This window comes from Hypanus sabinus, chromosome 22, assembly GCF_030144855.1.
Source record: "Hypanus sabinus isolate sHypSab1 chromosome 22, sHypSab1.hap1, whole genome shotgun sequence".
NCBI classification, from domain to species: domain Eukaryota; kingdom Metazoa; phylum Chordata; class Chondrichthyes; order Myliobatiformes; family Dasyatidae; genus Hypanus; species Hypanus sabinus.
Genome location: NC_082727.1, coordinates 18,478,006 through 18,492,682, shown reverse-complemented (window position 1 = coordinate 18,492,682; position 14,677 = coordinate 18,478,006). Strand labels below are relative to the sequence as shown.

The 14,677-nt window shown below is 48.5% G+C and overlaps 1 protein-coding gene across 5 annotated transcripts in view; it reads right to left on the bottom strand.

The window, feature by feature from the left end:
• LOC132379390 (CREB3 regulatory factor-like) overlaps window positions 1–14,677 on the bottom strand; it is a 102,550-nt gene extending 87,873 nt beyond the window's left edge. For 2 of the 5 annotated variants that reach the window (XR_009507409.1, XM_059947178.1), the window contains exons 1-2: window positions 13,910–14,029; window positions 1,330–1,413 (exon numbers count right to left, since the gene is read on the bottom strand). The gene's annotated coding sequence lies outside the window, so the exon portion shown is untranslated. Of the gene's footprint in view, window positions 1–1,329; window positions 1,414–7,618; window positions 7,642–12,907; window positions 13,067–13,909; window positions 14,030–14,519 lie in introns of those variants that run through there. The other 3 variants (XM_059947179.1, XM_059947181.1, XM_059947180.1) reach the window with 3 other exon arrangements.

Here is a 14,677-nt window from a genome sequence, read left to right as displayed (position 1 = left end):
TCGATGAGCAACGGAGAGAGGCCGACCTGCCCCTTCCTGAAGTCCACAATCATCTCTTTTGTCTTGTCCACGCTGAGACCCAGGTTGGTGCTCCCACACCATCTGACGAGCCTCTCTGGCTCCCCCTGTAGGCCGACTCCTCATTGCTGCTGATGAGGCCGACCGCTGTCATATCATCGGCGGACTCGATGAGGTGGTTCGAGTTGAATCTGGCAGTGCAGTCGTGAGACAGCAGTGGATTGAGCACGCAACCCCGGGGGCACCAGTGCCCAGTGTGATGGAGCTTGAGATGTTGCTGCCAATTCAGACTGACTGGGGTGTTGTTGTCCAAGATCCAGTTACAGGGAGGACAGCTTACCCACCAGCCTCTCGGGGATGATTGTTCTAAGTGCCGAGCTGAAGTCAATGAACAACATCTTGGTGTACAAGGCATCGTTTTCTAGAGTGGAGGGCTGAGGCTATGGAATCCCCAGTGGACCGCGGTAAACTGGGAAGTTCCCAGTACAGCTGGAATGAGGGATTCTATACCATCCACTATCAGCCAGTTCACAATGAGACAAGAGCCCTGGGGGGGGGGCAGGGAGGTGGGGGTCCTCAGACTTAATTGATGCAATTACAAAGAGGGCACACCAGCAGTTATTTCATTGGGAGCTCGATGAGATTTGGTATGTCACCAATGACTCCAGAAAATTTCCACAGATATACTGTGGAGGGCATTCCGACTGGCTGCATCACCTTCTGGTATGGAGGGGCTGCAGAGGGATGAAACCTGAGTCAGCTCCATCATGGGCACTAGCCTCCTCTGCACTGAGGGCATCTTCAAAAAGGGGGTGCCTCGAGGAGCTGATGCCCAGCATGAAGGACCCTCAGCACCCAAGTCATGCCCTCTTCTCATTACTGCCATCAGGGGGGAGGTACCGGAGCCTGAAGACCCACATGCAACATTTTAGGAACTACTTCTTCCCCTCTGCCATCAGATTTCTGAATAGTCCATCAACACCACCTCAATATTTTGCTCTTTCTACACTCATCTTAAAATATTCTTATTGAAAGTTAAGGCAACTTTAATATATTGCACTGCACTGCAAACCAACCAACTTCACAACATGTCAGGGACAATGAACTGGATTCTGATATAGAGGTCCTGGTGGGATTTGAAAACACGAGCAATGCCAGACAGGCACAAACTGTACCTCTTCCCCACAGCATTACCTTAAATAGCCCTGCACTCTGCAGCGGAAACTCCAACTCAAAGCAGAGAAACCCGTGTGCATGAAAACCCCACCATACAACTCTTAATGGCAGCCCCGGGTACCAACGACTACTCACCATCACCTCTGTACCTTCGCTCCACACCGCCAGTTGCGCCAGCACCGATCCGGTCGCGGATTATCGGCAGTTTACAGGAAGGAGCTGTGAAAAGACAGGCTCAGATTTAACATGCATGGAACGCTCTCCAAAAAGCTGCTCCTATAAAACAGAAAGCGTAGTAATACCAAGTCTTGTTTTTTTTTCCCCTAAATAGACGTGGGTTTCCCCAGTTTGTGTGCAAGTCTCAGCTTGAGACATACAGTTTGCAGAGAGCATCAGGACTTATCAATTCCCGAGATTGATTTCCGATATTGGCGGGTCCTACAGTTGACTCCTCTGTCCGTCCTGTCATCCGCCATACCTCAGCATCCCGAAACAACCCCCGACCTCTGCTATTAAAACAGCCACATTAAAAACTCTGCCGGAAAAAAACACCCTCCAGTTTTGTAATAATGACTTTTAAGTCACTTTCTGATTATAAACAAAACTGTTTCACATCCCCCTTCAGGCTTTAGATAACAAGGAGAATCTTCAAGAAAAAAAAAGTATTTCATCAGACGACACTTTAAACATTAAAAGGCAATTAAAAATTACTTTTCAGTTCACAGCTGAACGTATATTACTTTAAAATTGGCTGCATACGCTTTGAATTATTTCTAGGGCAAGGGTTGGGGGGGGTGGGAATGTAGGAATTTAAAAGGCTGCAAGTTATTTCAGATTTATCCAGGCATCAATATTCCACAGTTCACTCACTGATTTATCAAAATATTTATGTCTCTCCCAATTCACATCGCTCACTTTGTCCAAATTTGCATAGAGATTAGTATTACATAAAGAGGTTTTTTTTCTCATCAAACTTCCCATCTAAACCCCTCAAAAAACTTCTGACTGAACTTTGAATGGCTGGTATTGATGACATAATTTTAATGAGGAAAGGGGCATTTTTTTTTATATGAGTAATTGGAGGGAAGTATGGAGGGATGTCAGAGGTAGTTTTTTTAAAAAACACAGTGGTGGGTGGCTGGAACATACTGCCAGGGGTGGTCGTAGAGGCAGACATTTAGGGATGTTTCTCCCCACCAAGCCCCAAAACAGGAAATACAAACAGGATACTGGAGCATTAGGCCATTTGGCCCATCAAAACTGCTCCACCATTTGACCGTGGCTGATCCATTTCCCTCTCAACCCCATTCTCCTGTCTGCTCCCTGTAACCTTTCCACACCATGACTTATCAAGAACCTGTCAACCTCCACCTTAATGACGTGGCCTCCACAGTCACCCGTAGCAACAGACTCCACAGATTCACCAACCTCTAGCTAAAGAAATTTCCCCTCATCTCCATTCTAAAAGGACACCCCCCCCCCCATTCAGAGGATACGTTGTTTGGTCCTAGACTCCCCCACTACAGGAAATATCCTTCCCACTCTTTCTAGGTCTTTCAAAATGTGACAGATCTCAATGAGATCCCCTTCATTCTTCTAAATTCCAGTGAATACTGGCCCAGAGCCATCAAACACTCCTCATATGGCAAGCCTTTCAGTCCTGGAATTATTGCTATGAACCTTCTCTGAACCCTCTTCAGCGTTAGCATGTCCTTTCTAAGATAAGAGGCCCTAAACTGCTCAACAACACTCCGAGTGAGGCCTCACCAGTGCCTTTTAAGCCTCAACACTCAATCCTTGCCTTTATATTCTTAGTCCTCTTGAAATGAATGTTTAACATTGCATTTGCCTTCCTCACCACAAATTCAACTTGCAAATCAACTTTTAGGGAATCCTGCACAAGGACTCCCAAGTCCCCTTGCACCTCAGATTATTTGAATTCATTCCCTGTTTAGAAAATAGAGTACAATTTTATTTCCCCTACGAAGTGCAAGGCCACGTTGTATTCCATTTGCCGCTTCTTTGCCCACTCTCCTAGTGTGTCCAGGTCCTTCTGTAGCTTCTCTGCTTCCTTAAAACCACCTGTCCCTCCACTTATCTTCATAGCATCCGCAAACGGCCACAAAGCCATCAACTCCATCATCGAAATAATTGATGTACAACGTAGAAAGAACCGCTCCCAACACCGATCCCTGCGGAACACCACTAGCCACCGGCAGCCAATCAGAAACTGCTCCCTTTATTCTGCAGGAAGGTGGATCTCTCCCCCCACGGTCGCTGCGTGGCTTTCTGAGTATTTCCAGCATATATTTTTTTTTAATTTTCAAGATTTCCAGTTTTCTGCAGTTCTAAATTTGCAGTCTTCCCGGAAGATTATCTGTATAAACTTCAATGTGAAATTCTATAGAGACTCTTTGAAAAGATCATGAGGAATAAATGCCAATATGAATTTGAATAAACTAAATGTAGGTGACATTACTCATCAGCCCACTGATTTACAATGTTTAAAGCATCAGCGTTCTTCTTTGTGAATAAGGATCCGTCTCTAAACGACTTCCATTTAAACACTCCAGAATGGAGCTGAGGATCCATTGAACGAAATTAAAATTATAAACATTCGCTGAGGAAATACCGAAATCACGGCCGGGTTCTCGATTCTGGAAAGGAAAAGGCACGCCTCTCGACCAGCAGATTAAATTCCTCCTTCCCGCTCTCCGTGCAATTTAGACACATCCCCTGGCCGCTGAGGTGTTTGTGATGGCTGGGGATTGGAAGAGTGCGCATTGAACTGGACAAATAACGCAGGCTGGGGCACAGCTGCACTGCACAGACTGGGAGAGGACACAAGGTCAGACAGAGAGGAAATTAAACACTCCCACATCTAACAATATGGTGCATTTGTTCTCCGGGAACTCGTATCAGTTGAGTTTCATTTTCCAGTGTCAGTACAAGCCGGCTCTTATCATGAAAGCTCAGAGTTTCTCTTTCTCATTTCCCCTCCCATTCCTGTACTGGAGTTTGCTGGGTAGACCCCCACTCTCCTGGACATAGGCGCCACCCCCACCGCAGCGCCCAAAGGAATTCCGCAGTGTTACCAGGGCGGGCAGACGCTAAACCGATATCCCATCTGAAACAGAACATAGTACAGCACTGGACAGGCCATTCGGCCCACAATGTTGTGCTGACCTTGATGCCAATTTATACTCCTCCTACAGGTCGCTCCATTGCCTTCATATTCGTGGATCTGCTTAAAAGCCTCTTAAACTTTACCAAACTCCTACTATTCCAGTAAGCCTGATAATCTTTTAACTCCTCGAAACTGCAATTTTCACAGCAATCCGTTCCTGGTTGCTAACACTTCCTGCACTTTAAAAAAAAGCACAACTTGCCCCTCATGCCACCTTTAAAATACCCCCCTCTAACCCTTGAAAACACATGACATTTCCACCCTGGGGCAAAGATTGTTTGAAGTCTGCTTCCAAAGTGGATGCAGTGGGTTATTTTGAAGAGCAGAGAAGACTTCCCCAGGGCCAACAGAACCACCAGCATTATTACCATACCATTACAACACCACTCCCCCGCAGCAGCTTGCCCTATGCTAACGGCTGGTATGCTCTGACAGTAAATTCACATCATAGCACATGCAATGCGAACCTCATCTTGAAAATTAAAGTGAATTCAAATTTTAAAAAAAATAAAACTGCAGTTGCTGAAAATCTGAAATCAAATCAGCAAATATTCCGCAGGTCAGTCAGCATACGCGGAGGGCAGATAGCGTGCACTTGGAGTACTGTATTCCATTTTGGTCACCCCATTTCAGAATTCAAATGATTACAGGAATAGCAGCGGTTTGGTGAGGTTTAAGAGGGTTGTAAACAGAGCAGTGAATATGAAGGGAATAGAGGGATCTGAATGATACAGAGGAGGATGTTTAGTATAAATTGGCATCGTCAGCACAACTTTGTGGGCCGAATGGCCTGACAAATGCTTTACTAGGTTCTATCTCAGATGGGATATCAGTTTAACTCTTCCCCTCCCACCAGTAGATTGCTCCACACCCCCTTCCCCATGGGCGCTCTGCAGTGGGGGTGTCACTTTCAGGACACTGCCCACGTCCAGAAGAGTGGGAGTGTAACCTTCTGATTCCAGACAGAGCCCCTGAGGCGTGGAGAGCAAACAGAAGAGATTTACCAGGTTGCTGCAGGCGCTCGGGGCTACGTGCTCCAGGGAACAGCTCAACAAACTTGGGTTGTTCTCTCTGGAGCGTTGGAAGCGGAGGGGAAACCCGATACAGTGTTCTTGTTCACATTATGAGAGGCATACAGACAGTCGGAATCCTATCTGCAGGGTAGAAATGTCACACACCAGAGGACACATCTCTAAGGTCAGACGGGGAAGTTTAAAGGTAGCGAGGGGGACAAGTTTTTTTTAAATTCTGAAGTAAACACAGCGGCAGGTACCTAGCTTGGTACACAGCAAAACTGGAAGGAAGCAAGGGTCTCGGCCTGAAACAGCAACCATTTATTCTCCTCTATAGATGCTGACTGACCTGCTGAGTCCCTCCTGCATTTGCACGATCTCCAGCCTCTGCAGAATCTCTCGTGTTTACAGTGGAGCTTCACAGTATTTTAGATAGACACATGAACATGAAGGGAATGGGTGATGTTCACGAGGACATTTAGTATAAATTGACATCAAGATCAGAACGACATTGTCGTACTGTTCTGTGATCTATGAGTTAATGTTCAAGCAGAAGACCCTTCATTACATCCATATTGACTTTGTTCTTCTCTCGGATGTCACCAGGCTTCCTAGCCATTTCCCCGCTTCTGCCCCCTTCCTTTCCAGTCCTGATGAAGGGCCTCAGCTCAAAACATCGGCCGTTTATTCCCCTCCATAGATGCTGCCTGACCTGCAATGATCCTCCTGCATTGTGTGTATGTGTATGAGGGAGAGAGACTCAAGGTTTCCAGAATCCCTTGCTTGGCTTCCAACAGCTTCCATTTTAATTGATATTGTCCAAGATGTTCTTTGAAACATTTCTGGCTTTCTTCACTCTGGACGCGACCATGAGGTACCACTGGTTCAGCTGATGCCTGCTCCTGGTCACTTGTTACTCTTCCCTCAGCTCCCTACCACATGACTTTCACCCAACACCGTCAATGTGGGTACTCCAGGCACCTCACCGACTCTCTCTTGCAGCAAAGTTCTACACAAGCTGACCACTGACGACGTCAGGCTAGTTGCCCCAGGGGTGGGAGCAGTACAAATATTTAAGGGTGGACAAGAGCCCAGAAACTTGCCTATACCTGAGGCTGGAGGTGGTCAAGGGAGGGAGCAAGACAAGAAAGGAGTATGAAGACAAATACAGAGGGAGCATCCCTGATATAGGGGCAGTAGGAAGCCATTCAGCTCATAGAGTCTGCTCCTTCATGGCTGATTTATGTTCCCGTACAATCTCCACTTTCCTGCCTTCTCCCCATAACCTTTGATGTCATTACTAATCAAGAACTTATCAATCTCAGCTTTAAATATGCTTTGGTCTCCACGGCCATCTGTAACAATGAATTCTGTCAATTCACCATCCTCTGGCTAAAGAAATTCCTCCTCAGCTATTCTACAGGGACACCCATCTGTTCTGAGGCTGTGCCTCTGGTCCCAAACTCTTCCACTATAAGAAACATCCTCTCCTCATCTGCTAAGTCTTTCAGTATTCAGTAGGTTTGAAAGAGATCCCCTCTCATTCTGTTAAACTCCAGTGAGCGCAGGCCCGGAGACAAGAAGCAGTAACCCACACACGTCAGGTACAGCCCGGCTCAGCCTGGCATCTGCTCTGCCCAAGAACACAGGAAATCGCAGAGAACTCTGAACTCCGCTCAGCACATCAAAGAAACTAGCCTCCCCTCCAAGGGCCGTCGGCACTTCCCACTACCTCAGGAAAACAGCCAACATGCTCAAGGACTACCTCCATGCCAGCTAGTCTCTCCTCCACCCCCGCCCATCAGACAGAAGATACAGAAGCCTGTAATCATAGACCATCGCAGGTTCAAGGACAGTCATCGAAAAGCGAAATCATGATCTGCCAGTCTGCCTCACCGTTTCCCTTTCACTTTCTCGCCTCTCTGTAACACAATACTCTGCATTCTGCTCTCGTTTTTAATGGAACACAGGGAATGGAAATTAGCAAACGCTGTGAAAAGAGGTGGGGGTGGTGATTAGAGAGTGAGATCTTGTAGGAAAACGAAAATGTGGTGAGATGCGCGGCTATCATAGGGCAATGATAATAAACCTCATTTCCATTCCCTTCTGAAGCCATGGCTGGACAAGCACACCCATAGACACCCTCACCAACACTGGCTCTGTTTCATCAGGATTTGAGAGGTCTTGTTCTGCCAAAGACTTCTGCAGATTGTTACAGGCGTACCATGGAGGGGATTCGAACTGGATGCATCACCGTCTGGTAAGGAGGATTGGAAAAAGCTGCAGAAAGCTGTAAACTCAGCCAGCTCCAACACGGGCACGAGCCTCTCCAGCAACGTGGACATCTTGAAAAGACAACGCCTCAAGAAGGTGGCATATAACTCAAAGTATTCCCCCAAACACCCAGGACGTGTCCCCTTTTCATTGCTAACATCATGGAGGAGGTATAGGAGAACGAGGAATACACTCAATGTTTTAGGAATAGCTTCCCCCCCCTCCCCCCGCTGCCATCAGATCTCTGAAAGTATTGGGAATCGCACACTAGACAAATTACAGCAGTGGTTTGCCATTGCCTCCTGTGAGGAGAGTTGTTTTTTTTAAAAAAAAGGAGATCACCAGCTCTTAACGGGAGCCGGCTGGATTCGAACTCGGGACGTCTTGCCCCGAAGTCCAGTGCTGATGCCACTATGCCATACATTTTTTATTGTAACTCAGGTTTTTTTAAAATTATGCATTGCAGTGTACTGTTGACACAAAACAATATATTTCACGGAATATGCCAGTGATATTGAATCTGGTTCTGATTCTGCATTAGTACCCTAATGAGGGTGGTATCTTCACCAACCCAGACTGCAACCCTTTCCTTCTACTGCTCAGCCCCACCCCCCCCCAAACTTATGCCACTACTTATGGGAGTAAAATGTCTTCCCACCTGCAGAAGGTTCATCGGCTTCGCCCGACCACCATGATGGAGATGGTCACCAATCTGCACCTTCCTACACCTCTCCCACTTTCCAGTCCTTCCCCACTCACTGTCCTCAGTGTCACTTCCCACAATCCCACCCTCTTCCCGATTACCCGACTTGACCCATTTTTCTCCAGGCAGTTCAACACATTTTCCCTACCTCCTCCTCCTCCACCCAGCAGGATCACATTCACCCCCGTGGCCACAGCCCTGTCCGCTCCCATTACTCCCAAACTTGCTTTCTGCATTGAGATCTCAAACCCTCCCCCCCCCCCCCCCGAGCCTCCAGGATTCCCACCGTCTGGCACTGATCTGGTTTACTGTGACAGAATTGGAATCAAGTTTATCATCGCCGATGTGTCGTGAAATTTGTTGTTTGACCATCCTCCTTTCATATTCTACCTAGAAAATCAGCTCAAATTTGAATAGAGCACTACAGTAGAGAAACAGGCCCTTCAGCCCATCTAATCTGTGCCAAACTATTATTTTGACTACTCCCACCTACTTGAACCTGGATCACAGCCCTCCATATCCCTCCCATTCATGTACCTATCCAAACTTCTCCTGAAAACATTGCAATTGAACCTGCACCCACCACTTCTGCCAGCAGCTCGCTCCACACTCTTAAATTGAGGACATTCCCTCTCATGTTCTGTAAATAATTTAATGCTGTTCCCATCCCCAACACTGCACACCATCTTCTGCCACGATCAGAGGCATTCCCTTCTTTCACCCCATCACCACTCCTCCCGTTCGGGATGCCCCCACCCCCTGCCCCTGCATTTTACCAACTACTGCATAGATAGTTAAGCTTTTAAATCTAAGGAAACCTTGGCATCAGCAGCAGCCCACGGCCCAGAACTCGGAGGCACAACAAGCGTATCTTGGTAGAGGGACTTCCCAACATCCTGTGAAATTCCTGGAAACAAATCCCCAGGCAGAGAGGAGGAGCAAGTCACTGCCATTCACAACAATTCCCTTCTTCCCACTCTCTCACTGGATACATCCAGCTCCAAAAACAATACCCAACTCCTTGAGTGCATTTAATTCTGCGGTAAACACAACACCACAGCGCGGTACAGGCCCTTCTGCCCATCATTTTGTGCCAACTTTTTAAACCTACTCCAAGACCAATCTAACCTCTCCCTCCTAAACAGACTCCATTTCTTCTCTCATCCATATGCCTATCTAAAAGGCTTATAAACACCCCTAATGTCTCTACTTCTATCACCACCCCCACAGCAAATTCCACACACCCACTACTCTGTGCAATAAACCCAGCATACATTCCCCCAAATACCTTAGAATTATGTCCCCACATATCTGTTCGAGAACAAGTCTGACTGCCCATTCTTCATCACCTTGTACACCTCTACTGTCACCTTCCATCCCCCTTCAAGATATTCTGAGAATAAACACAAAAGGTTCTGCAGGTATCGACACACAAGATACTGTTGGAACTCAGCAAGTCAGGCAGCATCATTAGAAAAGTACAAACAGTTGACGTTCCTGACGAAGGGTCTTGGCTGAAACGTTGACTGTGTATTCCCCCTCCACCCCTGCTGGCTAACCTGCTGAGTATTTCAGCACCGTGTGTGCTTGTATTGCAGAGTGACTTGTTTCATCTCTGGGAGAGATTCTAACAAATCCAGGAGGGGGGAAAATTCTCCTCATTTCCCTTTACCCTCTGACTGTGAACCCCACAACCTCCTCCAACCTCAGATCCATTTCTTCTAACTTCAGGCAGTATCCATCATTAAGAACTCCAGGACGTGCCCTTTTCTCATTGCTATAATCCGAGAGGAGGAACATTTTCCAAACAGCTTCACCTTTTGGAATGGACAATGAGCCCACATACACTAGCCCTCTACACCATTCCTCTTCTCTTCTACTAACATGATTCATTTTTTATGTTTCTTATTTATAGTTTTTATGTTGTGCACTGTACCGCTGCTTTAAAACACTTCACAATACATGTCAGTGATAATAAACTTGATTTTGATTAGTCTGGTACCCACCAGGAAAGTAGTTCGGATTTGAACAGGTTTGTTAGAAAAACCACCAGAAAAACAATAAAAAGAGCAAAAGTGACTGATGTCTGTCTCGGAAAGGCCACACCACTCCTCCCTCCTCCACAGAGATCCCATGATATATAGAGAATTACAGTGTGACATTGAACCGTCTTGAACAAAACACCAGAGGAACTCAGCAGGTCAGGAAGCATTAATGTAAATGAATGGGGGGTCGACGTTTCAGGCCGAGACCCTTCTTCGGGAAGGGGGAAGACGCCTGAATAAAGAGGTGGACCGGGGGGGGGGGGGTGCAGGGTGGTGGATATAGCTGGAAGGAGAAAAGGTAAAGGACTAGAGAGGAAGAATCTGATAGGAGAGGAGAATGGACCATGGGAGAAAGGGGAGGAGGAGGGGCGGACCTGGGGGAGGAGTCAAAGAGGTAAAAGGCCAGAGTAGGGAATAGAGGGGAGGGTGGAGGGGATTTTTTTTTTAAAAAACTGGGAGGAGAAATGATATTCCTGCTATCAGGTTGGAGGTGTTGCTCCTCCACCCTGAGGGTGGCACAAAAGGAGACAGTAGACTGACGATGCTTGGAAGACACGGAATAGTGTGTTCAATTCTGGTCACCTCCTTGTGGGAGTGATGTGGAGAGGGTGCAGGGGAGATTTACCAGGATGCTGCCTGGATTAGAGAGGATGCAGAGGAGAATTACCAGGGTGCTGCCTGGATTAGAGAGGGTGCAGAGGAGAATTACCAGGGTGCTGCCTGGATTAGAGAGGGTGCAGAGGAGATTCACCAGGGTGCTGCCTGGATCAGAGGGTGCAGAGGAGATTCACCAGGATGCTGCCAGGATTAGAGAGGGTGCAGAGGAGATTCACCAGGATGCTGCCTGGATTAGAGAGGGTGCAGAGGAGATTCACCATGATGCTGCCTGGATTAGAGAGGGTGCAGAGGAGATTCACCAGGATGCTGCCTGGATTAGAGAGGGTGCAGAGGAGATTCACCAGGATGCTGCCTGGATTAGAGAGGGTGCAGAGGAGATTCATCAGGATGCTGCCTGGATTAGAGAGGGTGCAGAGGAGATTCACCAGGATGCTGCCTGGATTAGAGAGGGTGCAGAGGAGATTCATCAGGATGTTGCCTGGATTAGAGAGGGTGCAGAGGAGATTCACCAGGATGCTGCCTGGATTAGAGAGGGTGCAGAGGAGATTCACCAGGATGCTGCCTGGATTAGAGAGGGTGCAGAGGAGATTCACCAGGATGCTGCCTGGATTGGAGAGGGTGCAGAGGAGATTCACCAGGATGCTGCCAGGATTAGAGAGGGTGCAGAGGGGATTCACCAGGATGCTGCCAGGATTAGAGAGGGTGCAGAGGGGATTCACCAGGATGCTGCCAGGATTAGAGAGGGTGCAGAGGAGATTCACCAGGATGCTGCCTGGATTAGAGAGGGTGCAGAGGAGATTCATCAGGATGCTGCCTGGATTAGAGAGGGTGCAGAGGAGATTCACCAGGATGCTGCCTGGATTAGAGAGGGTGCAGAGGAGATTCACCAGGATGCTGCCTGGATTGGAGAGGGTGCAGAGGAGATTCACCAGGATGCTGCCTGGATTAGAGAGGGTGCAGAGGGGATTCACCAGGATGCTGCCTGGATTAGAGAGGGTGCAGAGGAGATTCACCAGGATGCTGCCAGGATTAGAGAGGGTGCAGAGGAGATTCACCATGATGCTGTCTGGATTAGAGAGGGTGCAGAGGAGATTTACCAGGATGCTGCCTGGATTAGGGAGGGTGCAGAGGAGATTCACCAGAATGCTGCCTGGATTAGAGAGGGTGCAGAGGAGATTCACCAGGATGCTGCCTGGATTGGAGAGGGTGCAGAGGAGATTCACCAGGATGCTGCCAGGCTTAGAGAGGGTGCAGAGGAGATTCACCAGGATGCTGCCTGGATTAGAGAGGGTGCAGAGGAGATTCACCAGGATGCTGCCTGGATTAGAGAGGGTGCAGAGGAGATTTACCAGGATGCTGCCTGGATTAGAGAGCATGCTCGATCAGGATAGGTTACACAAGCTGGGGCTTTTCTCTTTGGAGAGCTGTAACTCTCAGAAGTAGACTGGATAGGCAGCGACTCTCCTCCCGGGGAAGATATGGCTACTACAAGGGGGCGTAATTTTAAAGTGATTTCAGGGTGCTGGACCGTATGTGTGAGGTAAGTTTTTTTTTAAATGCACAGTGGTGGGTGCGTGGGAATCAATGCTGGGGTGGGGGTAGAGGCAGATACATTAGGTACATTTCAGAAACATTTAGATAGGCAGATGGACGATAGAAAAACTGGAGGAAGGGCTAGATTGATCCTAGGGAAGGTTAACATGGTTGCACAATATCCCAGGCCAAAGGCCCTGAACTGAATCCAATCAGAATCAAGTTTCGTGCCAGTGGCATGTGTCATGAAACTTGTTTTGCAGCAGCACATAATAAAACTGTAAATTACAATTAGGAATATGTTTTAAAATAAATTTAGTAGTGCAAAAAGAGCAAAAACCTGAAACGATAAAAGTAGTGAGGTGGTGTACGTGGGTTCGCTGTCCATTCAGAAATCTGACGGCGGAAGGGAAGAAGCCGTTTCTACAACACTGAGTGCGCGTCTTCAGGCTCCTGTACCTCCTCCCTGATGGTAGCAACGAGAAGAGGACACGTTCTGGATGCTGGGGGTGGGTCCTCAGTGACGGGTGTCGCTTTTTAAACTCTCTGTTCAATGACAGGGGAGGGACAAACCAATCCACCGCAGTTAAAGTATTGCGTTTGCGTCCACTTGAAGCCATGTACAAGCGGGGGAAATCCCCACGGGGTTGGGCCAGTGCCAGGAGGTGGAGTTCCTCGCAGAGTATTTAAAAAAATCGGCCCCTCCGAGCAGGGGTCAGAGAGGGTGCCAGTGGCTGGGCCTCAAAGAAAACAAGGCGCAAAGTTAACTCTCCGCACCGAAACTTGTAACTCCTGACAGGCAAACTCGGGAATATTTTATTGCTAAGAGTTCACTTTGGGTGGGGCGGAATGAAGGGGCAGGGTAGACGGATTTCAGAGAGAGGTGGCCCTGTGTTCGGGAACCGTAGTTGTCTGGTCTGTAAAGGGCACTCGAGGAGTCCAGCCTCCCCAGCTTTAAAAGGACTCCGAGGGAGCTGGCCCTCTGCTCCGGCACCCTCGTAGCCAATTTCCGCCCCGCTAGCAGCCCGAACCCGGAGTTGGTGAGAATTCAACTCGCGGCCACTCCATCCGCCCGGGACCCTGTCCACCCTCTCCAGCACACACATACACACACACCCTTCCTCCCAATCCACGGAGTTTGGAAAAATAAAACATTACAGAGGGAGAGCAGCCGGTGCAGAGTTCCCGGCAGCTGAACGGGAAACGAAGGCGCCCCCGAGCCCGGACTGGGGAGGGTGAAGTCGGCAATGTGATCAGAAATCATCCTCCCCTCCCCTCCCTTCCGCACCCCCTCAAATCACGAAGCAAATGAGGGCCAGACGGGGCTACAAAGTGAACTTACTTTTCCGCAGGTGCGAGGGGGAACTCGCCGTGACCTGAGAAGCAGAGCCGCCCGTCAGCTCCTGCCCCACTTGAGCTGCTCGGTTTGTTTTGATTCCGTGTAGCTGATCATATGACCGGCTGCTCGAACCCTCCCCACCCCCTCCATTCCCCTGTCACATGCTCCCTTGTCACTCGCGGAATTAAAGCGGCGATGCCTGTCTGCCCCACGCCGGCGGTCCGCCCGCAATGCCTTCAGGGGTAGGCAGCTCGCAGGACGCAAAATAAATTATTATCCCCCCCCTCCCCAATTTCAGCATCTGCAATAGTCCTTCAACAACAGCAAACGGATTTGCAGGAATAGCGGAAGGGAGAGGAGGGGTTTCAGTTGGTTACACCGAACCGGTCCAAAGTGCACAGAAGTGAGCCAGAACGCTGTGCCCCTGGGTGACGGGGCAGGGCGAGTTTTGGGAATCCGCACAATATTATCGGGCTCTGTTTTGCCCCCACGTGTGAGGGTCGGGGAGAGATTTATCCAGGGAAAACCGCGCCATCTCTTCCCGCTACTACCATTAGGCAGGAGGTACGGGAACCTCAAGTCCCACCCCACCAGGTTCATGAACAATTATTACCTTCCAACCATCGGGCGTGGATAACTTCACTCATCTCAACTCTTGAACTGATTCCACAACCTACTGACTCACTTCCAAGGACTTTTTACAACTCCTGTTTTCGGTTTATAACTTGCACAGTTTGTCCCCTTTTCCTGCAAGTGGAAGAAAATGAATCG